This window comes from Pimephales promelas, chromosome 6 (genome assembly GCF_988280905.1).
Source record: "Pimephales promelas chromosome 6, fPimPro1.hap1.1, whole genome shotgun sequence".
Taxonomy (NCBI): Eukaryota; Metazoa; Chordata; class Actinopteri; order Cypriniformes; family Leuciscidae; genus Pimephales; species Pimephales promelas.
The window spans coordinates 14033936-14057268 of record NC_142774.1 but is presented as its reverse complement, the minus strand read 5'-3'; the positions used below and the strand labels follow the sequence as shown (position 1 = coordinate 14057268).

The following is a 23333-nucleotide window of genomic DNA, read 5'->3' as shown; positions in this document are numbered from 1 at the left end:
CGTGAAACCACAGCCAAAATAGATTTTTGTCATAGTGTGAGCCACACTAGTTGAAATATTTTGATGTTTTTCACCATGGAAATATTTGTTATATACAAAATGTCATGTTTGTTCAACTTATTTGTTGGCACTGACTGCTTTTTATACCACACAAGACTATCAGTTTTGTCTGGCTGAAACTCGTCATTGAGTTTTTTAGATACAGATTTCCACAGTTTTACGAGGAAAAGTCAATGCACACAAAAAGAAAATGGACATTTGGTGACACTTTATATTAGGTGTCCTTAACTACTATGTACTTACTGTACTTAAAAAAAAATAATTCGAGAATTGAGCCAAAGCAATTGAGAAAAACTGTAAGATACCAACATGTTATGGAAACATTTTGATCTTGGTCCATCCTTGAGATGGTGATGATCATTATAGAGGATAGAGATCAGTGTTTTACTGAGTAATGGACTATAAGTGGGAGTCAACGGGTCCATTTTTGGACTGTGTTACTCCATTTCCTGTCCTTTCTGTCTCTTTTTCCATGGAAGGTGGCTGATCAGACTTCAGTGAGAGCCTTAAAGAAAACCCATAAAAGTGCTTTTATGGATACTTCCCGAACTCTTTCCTTCATCTCTCTATTAGAGGAGACAGTGCTCCGATTCAAGGCCTCGTTTTTCATTTTAAACAGCAGTCTGCCTAATCGACCCAACAGCAGCAATAACTGTGCTGTGAAAACAAGGCCATGCAGATGTAAGACATATCACACTTGTTGTGAAAACACGTATGTAACTAGATAGCATTGTGTTAGCCATATGGTAAAAGTGATTTTTAGGAGTATGTTTTTGGACATGGTCAATGGTTCATAAAATACCTACTGAGTAATATAAACCATAACTTACGTTATCATTATTCTAGACATCACATGTTTAAAAAAAAAGTATTAAACTGCTCTTATCTCGATATGTACCTCTGCCAGTCTTAAAGTCTTAAATGATATCAGTTACATGAAATCATTTATTTGTTTGGGCATGAAAGGAAATCTCTGAATCCTTCAATGTGGCACAGTAAGTTCTGTGGACATTATCATTAAACATTATTCCAGACGGAACATTATTTTTTATGTGTGTTATCAAAAATTTGAATAGGCATTTGATAGTGAATTCAGACATTACCTCAATGGCGGTGTTCTACACTGAAAAAAAAAAAAATAATAATTGCTTTGCGCTATTAAAAGTAAAGGCTCCAAGAGTTTTCTGCAGAGATTGCATGCCATTAGTTCCCTAAATAACTTTTCATTGAAAATTTCTTTATATTTATATATATATATATATATATATATATATATATATACATATATATATTTTATATTATATATAAATATAAATATGTTATATATAAATAATATTTTTTTTCTTAAATATACATGCATGTGTGTGTATTTATATATATAAAATAATTATACACAGTGCACCCATATTACGTAATCACAAACTTTTATTTTGGATGCGATTATTTGCAATTAATCGTTTGACAGCCCAAATATATATATATATATATATATATATATATATATATATATATATAGTAGAACGAACCATAAAATGTATACAATAAATTGTATGGGTCAAAATTATCGATTTTTCTTTCATGCCAAAAATCATTAGGCTAAAAATCACATTTAATGAAGATATTTTGTACATTTCCTACCGTAAATATATAAAACATTTATTTGTGTGAGTAAATGCAGCACAATCAAAACATAAATGGACAACTTTGAAGGCGATTTTCTCAATGTTCCGATTTTTTGCAACCTCATATTCCAGATTTTCAGATAGTTGTATCTCAGCCAAATATTGTCATATTTCAACCATATATCCTTGCAACCATACATCATTGGAAAGCTTATCTATCTATCTATTTATCTATCTATCTATCTATATTTCTATCTATCTATCGATCTATCTATCTATCTATCTATCTATCTATCTATCTATCTATCTATCTATCTATCTATCTATCTATCTATCTATCTATCTATCTATCTATCTATCTATCTATCTATCTATCTATCTATCTATCTATCTATCTATCTATCAATCAGCTTTCATGTGAATATCATGTGATATTCACATTTCATGTGAATTCAATATCAAATTTCCAAAAAATGTACCCATGTATTGGGTTTTGTGGTCCAGGGTGACATAGAGTAACAAGGACTCTGTAAAATAAAGTATAACCGTTTTTAAAGTTATAAAGTATAACATTTTATAATCCAAAGAACCTTTCTCAAAATAACCGTCTGTGCAGTGAAAAGGTTCCATGATTTTAAAGATCCTTCATGGAACCCTCAATGCCAATAAAGAAACTTTATTTTTAAGAGTGCAGAAACATTTCAACGTATTTTCACGAGTAATAACTAATGGTATACTATTTGAATTAAATATGACATACTAGAAAGTATTTGTCATGTTTTTTTTTTTTTTGACATGAGGTGAAATTACAGGCATATACATTGAGTTTTAGTCATGTATTTACACCTCTCGCTTTCTCCCACTCTCTTCCCCTCCTCCCCAAGATCCTACACTCCCACAAAAAAAGTACTATTCATTGTTTCCAGTCCTTGGGAAACAAGGGCGATCTTTAGAGCAAATTATATGGATGCATTCCACCTCATATATTTGTCAGGCATTTCAGCAGTGGAACACTCATTAGGAGAGGCAATAAGGAGCACTGACAGGCAGCTTCAGTCCACCTCAAAGCACAGTCCATTTACGCAGGCCCTCAGGAGTGCACATATACGCTGCTCCTTAAAAAACACACTCTCGTTACACTCTCCTCGCTCCGGAGTGTGTGTATTGAGACACATTTGACACAGATGTGTGATTTAGATGAGGTGAGTTTAGGGAAGTGATTGGTATAGTTTGACAAAGGTCAGCAGAGTTGTCTCCGGTGTGTGTTGGTGATTTATTTCGGGAGTACTGTGGTTTGGGCGAGCCGGCCGGACCTGTGTGAGAAAGACATATTTTTGTGGATAGGAAACTGGTTTTATTGGTTGACGAAACCTCAGAGTTCCAGCTGTTTCCGAGCTCTGAGTAAAGGCCGACAATGTTACTTCAACTCCAGACAGATTTAGGAGAGACGGAGAAAAGCTGGGAAATGGAAAATGATTTGGCAAATCTACTTTAAGATAAATACCTTCAGATCCTGTAGGTGTATCTTCCTTAAGACATTCGCTCTCCACACTAGTAAAATTTATCTAATCACCCGATGTATAAATAGCAGCTGCAATATTTCCAGTAGGACATAAAATTCAGGTTTTTTTAATAGCTCGAATGTAAACATTTCACACACTATTGAGTCTAAAACTGCATTTCGACGCCAAAACAAAGACAAAATGGGCCATTTCACGTTGCATTCTCCCAATGAGCCCTTGAGCTACATTATGATTCAAAGGTTTTGTCATTATCATTGAATAAATAAGTCTGAAACAACAGATAACGAATTGATAGACAGCAAGCTCTCAGTATTTCCACTGGTAAACACACTCACGTCACCAATCTTAGATCAACTTTCAGTCATATCATGGGAAAAGTTGAGTCAAGCATTGTTTGAGCTGGTCCTGCTATCTCTTTCTTGTTGGTATACAGCAGTCAAGTCTATATTCAGTTCAGCTGTCACACTGTTACCACAGAGGACTATTGTGTGCTTATGTGATTACAACATATAAAAGGTGTTATCAGGTTGCTTACCATACATTCTGGAAGAAAAACAGTGCATTACAAATTATTAAAGTGATAGTCACCCCAAAAAAGAAAAAGTTGAATTACTCACCATCATGTCGTTCCAAACCTGTAAGACTTTCTGTCCCTCCATAGACAGCTACTGATACTTTGACAATTCAAAAAGTTCATAAAGGGATTGTAAAACTAATTCATATGAATTGAGTGGTTTATTCCAAATTTTCACACGATCACTTTATATAATGAACAGATTTAATTAAGGCTTTTATTCACCTATAAATATTCAGCAATTCACACATCATTTGTGGTAAACGAAAGCTCAAGCATGTTCATTTGACTTGCAGGAACCATTGAGGTTCATTCTGGTGTGTTACGCATCACGTTTGAGATTCTTCAAGAACAAATGTGGTTCATTCTTGTGTGATTCGCAAGAATGAACGGCATTTCATTGTTTGATGGGGCGGCAGTGGCTCAGTGGTTCATGTGGGTTGTCTACGAACCGAAAGGTTGGTGGTTCAATCCTCGGTTCCACCTGACCAAGTGTCGAGGTGTCCATGAGCAAGACACCTAACCCCAGCTGCTCCCGACGAGCTGGCTGGCGCCTTGCATGGCTGACACCGCCGTCGGTGTGTGAATGAGTGTATGAATGGGTGAATGTGAGGCAAATGTAAAGCGCTTTGGTGGCCATTAGGTCTATGAAGGCGCTATATAAATGCAGTCCATTTACCATTCCATTTACCTTTCACAGCATGTTTGAGCTTCCGCAAGAAACAATGAGGTTCATTATTGTGTTACGCATCACGTTTGAACTTCTTCAAGAACCAATGTGGTTTATTATTGTGTTACGCATCACGTTTGAGCTTCTTCAAGAACAAATGTGGTTTATTCTTGTGTTACGCAGCACGTTTGAGCTTCTTCAAAAACCAACGAGGTCGCTTCTCGTGCATTGTGCATCATGTTTTAGCTTCCAAGAACCAATGAGGTTCATTCTCGTATGTTACGCATAATGTTTGAGCTTCAGGATTCGAGAGTTTTATTGACGTTCGTTAAACGGGTTTGGTTGAGCTTCTGTTTATGTTTGCTGATCAGTGTTAATAAGTGAATAAAAGTGTAAATTAAATCTGTTCATCCATATAAAGGGATCGAGTCTCATTAGAAAATTTGGACTAAACTGGTCAATTCATATGGATTAGTTTTACAATCTCTTTATGAACTTTTTTTTTTTGCCCAAGAGTGTGTTTTTTTATATATATATATATATATATATATATATATATATATATATATGTACAGTATATACATAATAATAATGAAAATATAATAATAAAAAGTTGTATCATTTATAATTATGTAAAATTTTTCAGTTAGTTTTATTATTAATTTGTTATTTGTTTATTTATTTTTTAGTTATCATAAAAAATCATCTGTAATCAAATACATATTCCATCCATATTGTGCATGTTGTTCTATAGAATTAAATATATATATATATATATATATATATATATATATATATGTGTGTGTGTGTGTGTGTGTGTGTGTGTGTGTACTAACTTATATTAATTAATTTAGAATTACTATTCATGATATTTTTAAATAAGCCAAATAAAATTCCAACTGCATGTCAGTATCACGGATACATGTCCCTGATATTTACAAATGTAAACATTCATTAAATATGTCCATTAAAACACATTATGTAACACCAGTCATTATGATTTAAAACCAACCTGGTTTTTGTCCGTGTTTCAATGCTACCAATTGGACGTATGCATTAAGTGTGCGTTTGTTTGCATCTCCGTGTTTCTGAGATCCCTCCCGTCCCCAGGCAGTGTGTGTCAGGGTGAAAGTGCTGTTGGTCAGAGAGGCTAATGCTGACATCTGCCCCCTGCCAGCTGACTGCCCTCTGGGACAGAGATATTAACACGCACAAACCACACACATACAACCTCTTTCCCTCTCTCTGTTTCTCTTTATCTCTATGGCTCAGAGCAACAGGTGTTCCTGCAGCTCTTATTAAATGTAATGGGACTATCTCTTAACCTGTCCTCCTACTTTTCTCTGCTCTCTTATCTTCTATCAAAAACAAAGGAGTAACTCAATCACTATAGTTGCTTAGATCTACATGGGATTAAGGTAACAAAGTTTCAGGCAGCGCCGTCTGTAGGCGCGTGCCGAATCAGGGGGTAAAGAGTCCTGGACCCGACCTTTTCTTGAGCATCTCACGGCCCCTGAGGGCTCCAAGGAGGGGTGGCCTCTGAGCCAAATTAACTTATCTTGTCCATTTGTTTCTCCTAAAACAGATTACAGCGAGGGATCCCACAGTGGATGCACTTGGGCCCCTCACTCACTCACTCACTCCCCGACTGAAGCCCATGGGCGCTTGACGGGCTTTGTTCATGGTGCATTAACTCTGTCACACATTAGCTCTGACCACAGCTAATTGACTGCACTTGAGTCAATTGCTGTATAGAGTCCATATTATCAGTTTTAAAGGGTCTTTAGTTAAAGTTCATTTTAGCTAACCATGCTCTAGAGTCACTTGGAAGCTCCGTGGGAGGAAGGGAGACCTTATATGCAGATTTTAGATTTTGGTCACTAGTATATCAGTCTAATATGGAAACACAGAAGTGTGGTTTATTTCAGGGAGCTTCCTGAAGTTTTCTTGGATAGCGCTGTCAGAGAGCAAATAGTTTGAAAGACTGCTGGCTGGGAATCAGACGTGGGCCTAGGAAAATTGATGAGTGTCAAGGAGCCTGAGCTTCAGCGCACAGACTAAATGGCCATATTTATTAGACGTTACAACAACAAATGGATGCTTATTGCTCTAATGGCCCTGATTTCCTTCTTGTCTCAAGGAAATCCGCGAAGAGCAGATGCACAGGGCCATTATTAGTCAGTCATCTGACCTTAGCTTCAAAACATTTAAAACATGCACTCACGCACTTAGAAAGAAAAAAAGCAAACATCAGTCACATAAAGGTTTTTGCATGTTTAGGATAAACATGTTAAGGATGTCTATTTAATGTGTTAATTCAGAGCAAATAAGAAAAGAAAATGTTTTAAAACAGCAAAGGAAAGCCAAAGATGTCTGTCAGCACATGTATAGACCAACAATTAACAAAATTGCGCACACAGAATGCTAAAATCGATTACAAACAAACTAGATAGTTAAGGACTATTGCAGAATTTTATATGGAACTTATATTGACATTTTTGAAAATGAACGAAGTACTTGCACAGCATCTTCCACATTTTAGATAACAATTTTCACATATTTATTCATAGGAAGGCTGACTATTTCTACTAAACAGTTCGTGAAAACGATCTTGTTTTATGTTTGCACATGCAGACTCCTAAAATCAATAGCAAACCTTGGATTGTTGTGTAGGTTCAGTTATAAGGAATTTTTACATGGAAAATATACTTTTTTATACATATATATTATTGTTTTCAACTCAATGTTTTTGTCTTGTTTTCCTTTACAAATATCTAAAAACGAAATGATATCATGTCTTATTTTCTGGAAAAAAATCAACAAGAAAATATATCTGCCAATGGGGTCAGAAAAATCTTGTTTTCCCTTTGAATTAAGTTTATTTTTTCTGACTGCATGGCAGATTTCTTTTTCTTGTTTTAAGCCTTAACACCCTTAATTCTGATTAATTTTTCATAAAACAAGACTTAAGTCAGTCAAGACTAATATCTTAAGTAATTTTGCTTCTCAAACAAGTGATTGATAAATGAGTACTTAGTATATATATATATATATATATATATATATAGTTATAGACGCTATATATATATATATATATATATATATATATATATATCAGTTTAATGTAAAGTTTTTGAATAATCTTAATACAAGGTCTTTTCTGCATTCATGAGATTTCTACATTTATTTGTAATCAATATGACGAATGAATCACCATATTGTGTAAATATTTAATTTTTAAAACATGTTAATTGATTGAATGTCCTAATTCAATGCTAACACTTGTTTAAAAATGTCCTTTGAAGAACCAAAGCATCATTCAAACAACATAGGCATTCTTTCAAAGGAGCATGTTTACATGTGTTCGCAAATAATGCATATTAGCCTCTCATGAGTCTCTCCGTGTTCTATAAACAGCTCTATGCTATTTAAATCTGGGTGTGACTGAAAAAGCCTTGCAGCACATTAAAATAGAGGCCTCTCAGTGCAGTAATTACTCCCAACAGGAGGGATTGTTTGACAAGGCACAAGGCAGGGGTCAAAGGTCACGCCCTGTCTGCCTCCCTTGTTTGCCAACATGGACACAAGATCACAGCCCGCCAAGGCGCTGCACGTTCTTTCACATTTTGCCTCCATGCAAACAACAACAGCTCTCAGGTGTCTGTGTCATTTGAAAACGAGTCTCAGACCTTCATGTTCTAGTTCTATTATTATGTAACTTCTACATTTGGCATTTTCTTTCTTTCTCTCTCTCTCTCTCTCAGTCGGCGTCAATGAATGTGGCTGATTAGTAATTATGATAAAACGCTTGTTGCCGCGAGCAAATTGAGTCCTGGAGTCGGCCGTCCAGTCCGTGATTGATCATTAGTCTTTTTAAAGCAGATCACTGGTAAAGAGAAATGTGGCGTGAGGCACGATGCCCGAGGCCTCAGTCAGAGAGGAGATTGTGTGTACCTTTGTCTGCTGGTATGCTGACTGATGGAATATGGAAATACAACATGATACAGATGATACAAACAGATAGTAAAGAAGTAATTATGGAAGTGAATGGCTCTTTTAGATGACAAAATGTGGTTATTCATAAGAAGGCAAACTTTTTAGAGCTGTCAATTCACAGAAAATATCATGTCTTTGGCATGATATTTTAAAATATCATGTTTATATGTTTTTTCTTTCCAAATGTAATGCATAAATAATATACTGTATATTTTTGCAAATAATATATATTTTCTTATTAACAATGTGATTCACATATTGGTGATATTGTTTAATACTGAATGATATAACATTCTACCATACCACTAAAAATTTCTTTGCTTTTGTTAAACGGCCCATTAGATTTGAGAATCAGTTAAAGGGATAGTTCACGTTGAAATTAATTTTTGATATGTTTTAACTTACCTCAAGGGCATCCAAGATGTAGGTGTCTTTGTTTTCACAATATTTTCCATTTTGATATTTTTAGGTCAAACCGTTCTTGTCTGTCAGTCATATAATGGAGGTCTATGGGATCTCCTAAAAGAGCATGCACAGAGAAGTCCAAATTAAACATGATTTAATGACTTGTAAATGTTAAGTACACATTGATGGCCTAAGACACGAAACGAGTGGTTTGTGTGAGAAAATGAACGGTATTTATATAGTTTTTACCTCTTGTAACCACAGCCACGTTCAAGTGATCCGAAGGCACGGGCGCTTCGGGAAGTGATCTCATGCGCGGTTGCGAAAAATAAATAAATAAACGTTGTCTATTGATATATCGAAATCGTCTTCCATTGCAATTTCCTGTATATCTAAATATTTTCAGATCTTCACAGTGAAGGACAACACTTCTGAAATCTCTGTTTAAACAACAAGTGACGTACACGCGCGAGAGATCACTTCCGGGGCTTTCCGGCGCTTACCTGCGTCTTGGGTGCCCTTGAGGTAAGCTAAAACATATCAAAAACTGTTAAGCAGGTGTCACGTGATCCTTTACAAATCATTTTAATATCCTGATGTTGTAGATTTATTTCCAGAATTATTTGATGAATAAAAAGTTCAAAAGCACAGCATTTATTTGAAATGTTTTTGCAACAACGTCTGACACTTTTAATCAGTTCATTGTATCCTGGTGCTGGTGCTGTTATTTTAGAAATCTTTAGAAATCAGACAACAGTTATAATGTCAGATTAAATAAAAAGATTGAATTGTTGACATCAATCTCAAACTGCCAGTCCTACTACTTTAACATATGCTGTGTATACAGACATGATTATCAATGATTATCAATTGCATGTCAACATATAGAAATAATTGGCAATTAAAATGCACAACATAGTAATGAACACAGACATTTAGAGTCAATTCAGTACTCTCCCACACAGTGGAGCATTGCAATGTTTGAAGGGTGAAGTTGTTTTACTGAAAGTGCACTAGCACTAATGATATAATCTCCTTCAACTCTTTGATTTGTGGTTCAAGGTGATCTGTGGAGAAATGTTTGCTACTAACAAGAAGTCAGGTTAGCAAGGTCCAGTTAGCCCCTTCTGGTAGATGGTGAAACTACCCAGTCTCTATCTGATTATCTATGTATTATGCACCCAATATGCAACGTGCCATTAAGATGAGTGGGAATGAGAACAGATAACATTTTCCAGTTATTTCAGACATCTCTGACTTCTAATCTTTATTGTTTGAGGAAGCAGTGAAATGGACTGGTGTGTAGGCCTACGTACTGTACCAGCCACTGCTTTTATCAAATCTCTTGGACTGGAAAGCTTGGAAAATGCTATATCCCATTAAATTTTGAAGGTGCTGCACACTTCTGGCTCTGAAAATGTCTGGATATGAAAACCCACTTGCAAACATTCATTTGAAGTTGCGATTCGGGAACTAAGCAACTGTGGTTGATTGTAAACACACATCACCAGAAGCAAATGAGCTGCAATATTTCAAATTGAATGTTCGTCAAGAAACCCACAGCAAGTAGTCCGTTCAAAAGAAGTGTAACAACAATCTGTTTCAGAGGTCAGTCCTAAATTTGCGAGGTGGAAATGGATGCACTGCTCTTTTCTAGATCATGAAGAATTGGCGTTTATAAGGCAAAATCAAGCGTGACCAGTACAAATGTTACAATATACATACATATGTGAATCATAACGCATAAATTAATTCTGTTTGTGTAGCAAGCAGCATTTGCGTGCATCGAAGCTTTGGACTACAGGTGAGAAAGCTCTGACCTGTCAGCGGTGCTAGAACCCTCTTCAGGGCGCCAGAGCACATGTGAGGTTGAAGGGAGGAATGTTAACAGTCGTCATTAGTATCTGGGCTTCTGAGGGGGAGAGGGGCCCAGCGGCCCTGCTGCGAGTATGTCACCGGCTCGCGCCGCTATCTCTGTTTGGGTTTTCCCACGTTATGTCATGCATAGACATGCACGTACGCACGCTAAGTCGTGAGAAGCAGGTAGGGATTTTATTTTGTGTTTAGAGTCCATGACTCCAACTGAGATTTATGCTTGCAGCAATGTGTAGATTTCACAGGGGAGTATGTAGTTCATGTCCAGTGTATTTTAGGAGCCATGGCACTTAATTGAATAATTGAAAAAATACATTTAGCACATTTTATTAAATGGTTCATAATAGGGCGGAAAAAAAACCTTGCTTTAAAGATTTTAAAGACATGAAACCAAAACGTTATCCTATTTTATTTTTTTTAAGTTGTACAACTGAATTGTTCACAAGTTTATATATATATATATATATACAGGAGACTTCATATGCAAAAACATCTGAGTCTGTGAAATTCTTCTTTTAATTTAGCATTTTTTGGTTTCACTTTAATTGATTTTCACTTTAACACATTCTTTTTTTAACATGTAATATTGCATCTACATCTCTACTAACTCTCATTAGAGTATTAGTAGACTGGTAGGGTTAGAATAAGTTGACATGCAGTTGTAAAGTTATAGTCAGATTGTCTGTTGAATGAGCATCACAATAAAGAGTTAGCAGAGTAGTTGCAAAGTTACTTATAGTCAACAGAATGTTCAAAAGGGACCATCCAAGTGTTACCACATTTTTTTATCAGGATCCTATTTAGGTTCAGTAATCAAAATGGCAATGAAAGGGTAATCAGTCAATTATTGAAATGCCTCATTTTCAAAAGGTACAATTAGAGAAAAATTATTAACATAAAAATGCTAATTTCAAAAGAAAAATCACAGTTTCTATTAAAGCTACAATATGCAAGATTTTTTCACCACCAGGGGTCGCTAACCTCTTACAATAACAAAGGCGTATTAATTACGTATATTCCACATTAAGCGGAATTATGGATCTTGTCGTCAAGCTGATGGATCTTTTATAGATGAGTGAATACATGTTTTTAACATGACTGTAGTATGAAGCAGGGCGCGATTGCCAGACGTATACCAGCGCCAAACGTAACGCGAGTCCCGTGGATGTAAAGGAAATAAGGACATTTTATTCTACACACTGAATTACTCACACAGGTCAGTTTATTAAAGGAATTAAACTTAACGGTTAACATTACACTATCAAACTAAACTGTATTTGTGTGTGTTGAATGTTGTTAGTTAGGTCGTTTGTTGGCTGAATGAGACAAAGCTAGATTAATATTAGAGAATAACATGATCATATTCTAACTTTTCATCATGTTGAACTATATAACATTGATTAGATTTACATACATTGATTAATTTGCTCACCTGTTTGCTCAAGCAACATGCAACACTCGCGTCTGTCAAATCAAAGTTAGTCGCGGTCGTGGAGCTCTCGGCATCTCCAAAGATGTTGATCTTCGTTTTAGTCCTCTTTTTGTCTCAAAGTCCATGCTCCATAATGTTTGAACAAAACACTGCTAGGGACGCTCACGCTGTTGAGCTCGCATAATGGGCATAACCGACTCAGTTGTCCACGTCTGACGCTATGGTTACTGTTGCAGTACAAGGTCAAACCCAGCCCGTTCTCATCCTTTAGCGTTATATAGGTGACGCTATATGACAAAACGGCGAAATATTACGCACATTGCACCCTTTATCGTTAATATAACATGCGAACCCAAGGCATTATAAATCCTTTAGGGTTAATATGAGACTACCCTACCCTACCTCACACCTAAACTTACCCATCACAGCACATGTTATATTAACGATAACGGGTGCCATGTGCGTAGTATTTCGCCGTTTTGTCATATAGCGTCACATATGACGCTAAAGGATGAGAATTTGTTGCCAAACCTGGCGGAAACCGCGGCTAACGCGGATATGACGTCATTGACTGGTGACTCCTCACCCCTGCTCACATGTCACGTTTCCTTGGTTAAAAATCGCAATTTTCTCACGATTTACAAATAGTTGAAAACATTTGGGATATTGAATGTAATCAACTAAACAAAATATATTATTGGCCTAGTGTTTTTTTTTTAGATATTTTACTGCAAAAATCCTACATATTGTACCTTTAAATGCTAAATTTTAATCAGTACACTTATTTTCAACATAATAAGAAATGCTTCTTGTGTATAATAGCATATTATAATTATTTATAAAAGATTATGTGACACCGAAGAGTGGGATAATGACATTGAAAAACTCAGCTTTGCCATCGAATGAATAGGAACAGCATTAAATATATTCAAATAGAGAATAGTAATCATGAATTGTAATATTTTTCAATATTACTGCTTTTACTCTATTTATGATCTGATAAATGCAGACGTGGTGGACATAAGAGACGTTTAAAAACAGTAAAAGAAAGCTTAAACTCGTGGAAAAAAAATTTCAATGGATTTCTATAAAGATATATAGTTCCTCTGACGGAAACCCCTAAAAGGTTTAATAAATGAAAAGCCTGACATAACTCTTCAAACTTATTATCGTTTACAATCAAAAATAAATAAATAAATAATTACATAAAAAGCAATCTGCAATTTCCAACCCCATATGTTCACACAAGGGTTTAAGAGGGTTATAAAACCTAGGGGGAACACTAATAAACAGAAAATGTATCTTTATAGGGAACATATTCCCACACTCTGTGTGACCACCTTCATGAACAGCACCATCTTGATTAGCAAATGTGTAACATTCCTTCGCACTCTTTATGGACACTTGTGCGCTGAAGTCTGAAACATCGGTCCCAGTTTGCAACATTAACGGTGTGTAGAGTGAATTTATGGTGCGGTAGACTGGAGGGTGAGATGGGCTATCCTGGAGGTCAAGCTGACCAGGGCAGATAACACAAGCTGATCCAGGGCACTGCAGGCCACTGTCCCCCCCTCTCAACCCATTCCATGGATCTTCAGCCCCATCCGTGCCTCTTTGAAGTACCTGTGATTTAAGGTTATGAGAGAAGGACTCTGGCGAGGCCTCATTGATCTCCAAGCGTATCGGCGGCTGCGACTCTGCCACGCTTTTGTTGTGAGGAGATTGACCCTATTTTCATCTCTCCGTCAACGTCTGATGACCGGACGGTGAGTCCAACCTCTGGCATCTGGCTTCTCTGAAGTGATGCTGTGGAGTGAAATACTGAGTGAGCGGGATAAACATTTGCTTTTATGCTGAAGGTGCCGGAATTCAGCAAGCAGATCTCGGACATTGAGGACAGCACATGTGTGCTCCAACGGATGGTTGGCTTGAAGATGATTGCGTGTTTATGTGACGAATGGGATTCTTAAACAGCATGCGATTCCACAAATCAGAAACCATTGAAGAGGAAAATCGCTTGCCAAATTGTGGCAGATCCAGTTACTCCAATCAGATTGTAATGGTGATAAATGCAGAACCAGAAAAGCACACGCCGCAATCGCACACATCAACATTACTTGCTTGCTTGTTGTTCCAGCATCACTGACAATTTGAAGTGTTTGAGGATGCGTGCCATGGAAAGAAAAATGGCTGCGGCGGTTGTTCTTGTCTAATTCATACAGCCAAGCTGCTTTGAAATTTAACAAGCAAAAGAATTACAGCTCCTGAATGTCAAGCGGTTTATTTTGTTTTAATGCTACAGGAAGCAGCTGCCATCTACTGTATGTACACAGCCCACCCTCTATAATCCATATGCAGTACACTCTGCATTGCATTAAATCTCTTCTGCAATATAGCAAAGCAGTGCCGTGTGATGATCATTCTGTGCGAGTTCAGAGAAAATTGTTTTTCCAAGAAGTCACACTGTTCTATGGGCTGTTGTTATTTGGGTCAATAGCAAATAAGAGTAATAATAAAAATAAAATAAACGTCTTTAGACATTTTCTCTTTGCGTTCATGTTAAAACTTTCATATTGCTTTGATAAACTTTTAATACCGTTTTCACAAAATGATCAAATTTAATCTCTCTAAAAATGTCATGTGGTGTTACCATCAAGTAAAAATAAATTACTGTAATTAGGTACTGTAATTACACCTTACTTACCGTAAATGTAAATAAGGTACATTTTCCTACACATTGGAAACATTTGTGTTTATACATCTAAAACTTTGAAAACTTCGGTGTTTAACAATAGTTTTACAACGGTTAAATTATATAAAATATGAATGAATCATTCGTAAATGTAATTAGATTTTGACATACAAATGTCAAATGATCTGATATTTTAAGATGATTATTTATAAATTTTTAGGGTTTGCAGCACACATATTTGTTTTGACCAACCCGGTCTCATCCCAAGACGTCATATAACTGACGTTTTGGGACATCTTTTGACCATACGTCAATATTCGCCTTTTTAGGGCCCCCTTAAACGTCGGTAGATGAGGTTATGGGATCCTAACTCTACCCCAGACCTGAACATAACCCTAAACCTAACCCGTCACCTAACTGACGTTAAAGGTAAAGCGTCAGTTGTATGACGGCCCGGGATCGCCATCTACCGACGTTTAAGGGGGCCCTAAAAAGGCGGATATTGACGTATGGTCAAAAGACGTCCCAAGACGTCAGTTATATGACTTTTTGGGATGAGACTGTGTTATTTTGACAGACAATCTTGAGCAGTTTTGTATTTACCAAATAAATAATGCTTAAAATGATGTATTTTCCAAAAAAAATATATTTTTTAATTTTGCTTTGTTCGTCATGATAACAAGACGGTTGTCTCAAACAAAGAAACGAACTAGCGAACGGCCGAGATGTGTTGCCACTTGAGTTTTAGACGTAAGCTAACAGCTCTGTTAGCATTTCCAGGAAGCAATCTTTAGCTATTGTTGTGACTGGATGTATTAAGCTATCAAGCTTCACAACAGTTCTCTCAGGTAATTGCTTGTTCATAAAATAATTGAATTATGAAGTCACTCACACAAAGCTCCGCTAATTCCCCTTTGAACTCGAAAAGAGTTTAGTGTGTAGCAGCATGGCAGTCTGTCATGGCCGTTGAGAAGTCGCTATTAAAATAATTAGTTAGAATTGTGGGAAAACATAAACTCTTCATGACCAGATGATCGCAGATGGAATCTCCATGGCAACATTTCCAAGGAGATGGAGGTTGATGCAGAAACAAGAGTCAGTGTGTTTGCTTTGGTGGACATTGGTGTCCTTGGTGTCACTTCAGGGTTGAGATCCCATGCCTATTTTGAGAAAAGCCCCCGTAAAAAATGATATTCTGCAATATGACTTTCCAAAACAAATTTCCAAGGCCTCAGAGCTTAGAAACCACTCCACATTAACATTATCTTGCGGTTAAGTTCTGTCACCTTTCAGCAGAGCTCTAACCACTGCAATGCTTGATTTAGCTGTCAGTAGCACTTTAGCACATTTTGGCTAAGGTACGCTGGATCCTCCACTGCAAATGTTCTGTTCACTAACATCACTTCCTAAATCACAGCTGTTCGGTAGACGGAGGGAACAGAGTGGCTAGACGGAACCCGGACCAACCCTGAGTCTGAGATCAAGGTCTGTGATGTTGTTTGAGCTTCTCAAAATTGAGTGTGATTTATATGTCATGGGGAAAAACTGTCGGTTTTTGCAATTTTGACAATGATGACCTTATGAGTGGGGAATGGTGGACTCCAAAAGGCCTTTTGGGAGACAAGCTGCTGCTTCATCTCAGACAATGGAGCACTGTACTGCATTTCCTATTATTGCCTTGGATCGTTTTTAAACATATTAGGTCACTGTGATGTGGCCGTTACATATCGCCGCTCTAAAGCTGACCCGCTTGATCAGATTCAAATGAGTGATCGTTCTGAGATCAAAAGATCATCTGTTTTTCAGAGATGCTCATATGGACTGTGTAGAATAATAAAATATGGATTAAATGATTAAAGATGGATGTCAGGTTGTCCACTTATGAGCTCTGACAACACTATCTCACGACCAATTCGTACGAATTCGATGCATGATTAAAAATTGACTAATTCGTACTAATTCGTACGACCTCACTTGTACTAATTCGTACGATTTGTCTAAACCCACGTGATGGTTAGGTTTAGGGGCGGGGTAAGGGGTAGGTCATTCGTACGAATTCATACGAATTGGCCAATTCGTAAAACATGTACGATTTAGCAAAATCTTATTAATTTGTACGAGTGAGGTCGTATGAATTGTTATGAATTAGCCACTTTTTAATCATTCGTCGAATTAGTACGACTTGGTCGTGAGATCGGGTTGGCTCTGACCACAACTTTCTAGGATTCACATTCACATTATTTGTCCATTGGTAATAGCTGAAACGTATCTCTCTTGAGTAGTTCTTCTTGGCAGTCGCCACTCTCCGGTCAGCAATGGGATGAATTTGGAACAGATTGCAGATTAAACTTGAGGAGGTAATTAGGCCTAAAGAGGAGATAATTTTGCTCCAGCCAGGCTCCTGTTGTTTTAAGTCCTTCTGGAAAATGTGGATTTTCCAATGATGACCATTTAAAGGTGTCACTGTGGAGCCATGGTGAATTAAAGGGAGTCACTACATAGTCTAAACAAGCAATCTTCTCCATTATCAACAGCCTGACAGGATAATAGAGTACAACTGGTCATGTGACAAGGGCTATGGTGACAAAAGACCGGCATCTATCATTTAGCCGTCTTGCAACGGCGCACTTTTTATTCGCGCAGTTCGATTTAAAATGAAACAACGGGAAATTTAGCAAAAGGGAGGAGAGTGAAGAAAATGCTTTGAATTTGTAAATATCTCTCTCTCTGTGTGGGGGAGCGGGGGTTAATTTATTTATTTAGTATCAAACATTATTTAAATGTATTTAATGAATTTAAATTTGCAATTATGTATTCAGCAGATCAGATGCCTTTATTATTAACACCTTACAAAAGTAAAGCAATTTGTCAGAGCCAACAATATTTGTAATATACAATGGCAGATTTATCAGCAAACTGGATAAGAAAGCAAGATGAGGAGAAATGCAGAGACGAAATTCAATTTTCATGTTCTTGTTGCAGCCTTAACACCAACTAACTCAGCATTGAGGTACTTTGACGAACAAAGCAAAAACTACCATAAAAGTTCAAGAGGTTATAAAGGTAAATGATTTCATCTGCCTGGCCCAAACTACAGCAATGAACGCGGGCCAATAGCAGCACAATGAGCCGGTCCATTCCTCTCCTAGGTGGAAACGTATAGTTAGAGTCCGTAATCTCCAGAGACGCCTCCAGCTCGCCCCAACCCCGAACCCCCTCCTCGCCAAGGGCTTTTAAGTGGAACCTTCTGAACATCGAGCCATAGTTTGCTGGATAGCAGGCAGCTGGACTTTGTCATGCATGACCAGGGACATTCTTGTTAGTGTAGTGTAACCTTTTCTGCACTAACACAGATAACACTGGCACCTAGCTGGGTCCTAATCTGCGTGCAGTGCCCAAGCAAGGGGAGGGAGACCGGGTGGAAGCTAAGAGGTGGTGGTGGGGGTGAGTTGAAATTATTCCGAACAGCAGGCCAGCAGCAGTGACTATAGGGACCCTGGCACCCCCAACACCGGTGGTGACCTCACTACACTGAGAAAACAGATTCCCATTCAGGGACATTTGTTGCATATCAGCCTGAGATCCTGAAACCAAACTCCTACTGTAGAACAACATTGGGGCTGTTCCTCAGCCAAGTGCTTGACATTCGCTTCCCTTTGTTTTCCTATTGGAATGCTTAGTTTGTCAGTTTGCATCTGCTTTATGCTGTCCCTAAAACCTTGAATATGCAAACTGGTTGTTTTTCAAAAGCCGCCCCGACAGCATGAAATATAAATGAGTTGTAGACCAGTTGCAGTAGTCTGTGTGTTTAACTCTTCGCCGCTCGGGCATATTATGCGCCAGAGGATCAAAGAATCGAGGGGTTCATCGCTAAAATGTTCATCTAATCTCAATAGAGCTGCAAGGGATTCACTGTTGGTGTGGAGAGCTTAGCTGCTTCAGGGAGAGGGGCCTTCAGACAGAGAGAGCCAACATGTGTACTCCAGATGCCCAAATGTAGAGGTGGGTGTGAGCCACCCTAGTGCTGACAATAATTCGGGGACAGCGGGTGTCAGGCTGAGAGAGGCCTACACCTCATCACCCTGCCGGCTAATTGATTTCCAAATGAGCCGCGGTATTTCTGCACAGTAATCTTGAAAGGCGGTCATAAAAATGTCCGGGGATACAGGGTGTGCCGCGCTTTTATCTGAAAAGCTAAAATGTCTCTCGCTTTCCTTTCCTCTCTTATTTCTACAACCGCTAACCTTTCTGTCTTTCTCCTTTCTTCCACTCAAGCTTTTTCCTCTTATTTGCCTTTTTGTTCTAAGCTGGCACACCTGATTTTTTTCTTTCTTTCTCAAATGCAGCCCTTCTCTTTGAGAGCAAATGTCTGAGATGGAAGAACATCCAAATCAGAACCATATTGGTGCTCTCACCACACTCTGGGCAAAAATATGTGTGTATGAGAACAAAGTGAGCTCTCTAAAACTCCAAATCTTAATAGCGTTCCAAAAACAATAATACATTGGGGTTTTTTTTTTCCCCATTTAGCTGCTGATTAGGTGATAAATCAGTATGCGGTTTGGTGTTGTGAATATTGGCCATCAGTCTCCAGCTTATTTTGGTAAATGAAAACCAGTGACCATGAAAACCCTTTGCCTATGATATCTTTATCTTGTGTTCATGTCATCTTTACCATGAAAATGTGATGTAGTATACTGACATTTCTTTTAGATACCTGACAAAACCATTTTTTGAGTATAGTAATATAGCTGTACTATGTACAGTATAGTGAACATGTGGGGAAAGGTTAGGAAATGTGAGCAAGTGTGAGCTTCAAAATGAAATAGCCTTTTTTCAAATTAATTTGATTAGGCTATATTTAATTTAATTTACAGGATTTTTTCAACTGTTTGAACAGGTTAATTGCCTAGATAATTTAACACTGCTTGCAACGATATGGATTCCACTTCCAGTTTGAGCTCAACTTGATTTTAGGGAAATAATTATTCTCCGTCAGCAAAGTAATATCCCTCTTTATTTAATATTTATGTAACATTTATTTTCCTAGAAGTTGAACAAAACATGAACATATTTGTAAAAACAAGTTGAAAATGAAACAAATATCCATTTTATATTTATATTTATGTCATGCACTCAAAGCAATATTTGTATTTCAAACAACTGTGTTGTAAATTTGGTAAAATATATATATTGCACCGATGCATAAATTGGACATTTCCATATTATTACACTGTAAAAAAAAAAAAAAATATATATATATATATATATATATATATATATATATATATATATATATATATATATATATATATATATTGTTGGTTTATCTTTAAAAAATAAGTAACCAGGTTGCCTTAAAATTTTAAGTTCATTGAAATGGAAAAATTGAGTTAATACAATGAATATCACCAGAAACTCAGAATCAAAAACTTTCAAAATCTGAAAAACTATTGTAATTTTATTCTTTTATTTTGCTTAGTCATTTGAATTAGAAGTTACCACAGTGCTTGATAATAGATGTTTCTTTTACAGAAATTTAAGTGATGAAATGTTATATTTAAAAAATAATATAACACTCTTTGAGTTAACTAAATTAAACATATTTTGTAATAAGGTCTGTCATGGAATAGACTATCTCAAAGCAAACATTTCCACAGATTACTCAGAGCTGTTGTCCTGAGACTGTCACATTTTAAACTCGGGTAGTGCAGAGGCTGGATAGAGACATTATACCTGGCAGAGCTGACAACTAACTGACCACTTGCGGCTCTGCTGGCATTTTGCCTCTCTCCCTTAGAGCCATCCAAATGTAAATATTTCCTTAGTTACCTTGCTTGTTGATCTGCAGACTATTTCCATATTTATATTGCACTCAAAACATTTACTGAAGACAATGTGAATTGACTAAGGTGTTGTTCCATTAACAGTAACAGTCACGTTTTGCAAACAACTTTTTCCTTCTTTTTTAGCTACTATTCCCCACTCAGATGAGGCAATTATAGTGCAAGAAAAAATTAGCACATTGATGCAATGTTTTATTTAATGACACCGCAGCTTTGTGTGCATACAGGTATTTTTTTTTTTATATACAAATATATTTGTCCTGTTTTTATATCGTTATTTATACCGTAATGTCTTTTTTTCTTATTTGGTATCATTTGCATAATCCAAAAATTGCAGCCAAGCCCTTTTTGATGTTTTTTCAATGATTGTGTTTTAATGATTTCAATGACTAATCACACACACACACACACACACACACACACACACACAACTAAACTCTCTGCGGAGTACATTCTTTGAACCTTGTTTCCTGTTTGTCTTTATGACACTTAATACACAATCCAGACCAAACAGTTTAATACTGTTCCAGCAGCTTTCTGGAACAGAAACACAGTTCAACTAATGACTCTTACATGGAACACAACTGACAATACAAAATTCTATCATAACATTGATAAAATAAGATTAAAAAAAACATATTTATCAGAAAGAATACATTAACCTTAGTGTGTGTGTGTGTTTAATTTGTGTGGCGGTTTAAAATAAATAGAAACGAGAGAAACAAAAAAAACAGAAAACTCCGTGGATGCAGGCTTTATTTACATTTTCATTTTCAAGATTAAGATAATCTTCAAATGTCAAATAAGTATTTTCAAGCGTATTTTTAAAAATCTATATATCAGAGTGTGAATTCCCGTTATCTCTGCCCTGATGGCTCCAGAATACGCAGAGCTTGGTGGCTCCTTCTTATCAGAGCCTTGCTGAGCCTATCATCACTTTTAGGAACTACAAGGTGAACTCTGACCTCTGATCCCTCTCTTCGCTAAGATATGGATAAGAAACATAGTTCTCCCGAAACGACTGATAAATCCAAACTTTTAAAAGCACATTTTCACAGAAGGAGTGGGGTCTGGAAATGAGGAACTTGCTGATCTCCTCTTAAAAGTCAACAGACGCATTAGAGTAAAAGAAACATCTCCATCCAAGAATTTTATATACAGAGGCTTGAATGGCCATTTGAAGGGGAAAAAACACAACAAAAACATTATGAGATTGGTAAAAGCAACATCATGCCATTGATTCAATAAATCACAGGCAGACCGCATCACACGATGCAGAATGGACAAATAACAAAGTCAGCTATGACACTGTGTCTGTTTCGCATTACGATTAATCGTTGCATGTACAATATAACCACGTTATCAACTCTCTCCCCTCTCCTGTTCCAAGAACAACCATATACGCTGGCATCAATTACCCATCCCAAAATTCGGTTAGCTCTTCTTTTCACAAAGCCGAAACAAAAGCCGATGGCTACACAGAACCACACTGGGGCTGAGGCTAAACAGATTAGCACCGGGGCTGCTGGGTATCTGGTGAGTGTCAGCGGTTGCCTGGCCATAGTTTGAGTTTGCGCGCGTGTGTTGGTTGGACTGGCTTTGGACGTCCTCTTTCAGTCCTGAGGCTTCATTCACTGATACGTTGTATTGTGGAGTCGGTTTTGAAATCGGGTTAGGGCGACAGGGAGAGAATTCAAGCATTTGCTCGCTGATTTGATTTAGCGAGGGCAATCGGTCGGGCAGTTTCTCTGATTTATAGCTTCCTGCTTCCCTTTTGCTCCTCACGTTGCCCTCTCACATACAGTACTGGATCATGCTGCTAGTGGAAGAGGGCACTCGTGCTGACCAAAACATGCACACTTGCAGACGCAGACTACTAATCAGTGGTCACTAAACACTGGGTTTGTGCTAACTGTAATTACAGTTTTTACAATCTCTATGACAATTTTTTCAACCCGGTCTCATCCCAAGATGTCATATAACTGACGTTTTGGGACGTCTTTTGACCATACGTCAATATTCGCCTTTTTAGGGCCCCCTTAAACGTCGGTAGATGAGGTTATGGGATCCTAACTCTACCCCATACCTAAACCTAACCCTGAACCTAACCCGTCACCTAACTGACGTTAAAGGTAAAGCGTCAGTTGTATGACGGCCCGGGATCGCCATCTACCAACGTTTAAGGGGGCCCTAAAAAGGCGGATATTGACGTATGGTCAAAATACGCCCCAAGACGTCAGTTATATGACTTTTTGGGATGAGACTGTGTTAATTTTTTCAATACTTTTAACAGATTTCCTTAACACACCAACACACAATTGGTAAAACGGTCAATTTCATGCTCAAAATCACACACTGTAAACTAAACTCCAACACAATACACTATGTCTACAAAAACACTCTCTACAGTTTTGTTTGGGTTTAGGAAATGTGTGCATTTTGTTTCCTTTGCTGTAGAGATTCAATACAAATTTAAAAAATAATGACCTTTCTCAGAATAGCAGTATAGAATGTATGGTTCATGAAAAAAAGAAGACAGAGACAGAATTGGTGCAGTAAAGGCTTTGACATTTCTGCAAGATGCAATAGCTGCCATTTACAGTATTACTGTATGTGAAAATACAAAATATACAAACAG

At 37.2% G+C, this 23333-nt stretch overlaps 1 long non-coding RNA gene across 1 annotated transcript in view; it reads left to right on the top strand.

The window, feature by feature from the left end:
* The window catches only part of LOC120487544 (uncharacterized), a 91257-nt gene that overhangs the window by 52186 nt on the left and 15738 nt on the right, over positions 1–23333 (top strand). The gene's annotated exons all lie outside the window — the stretch shown is intronic.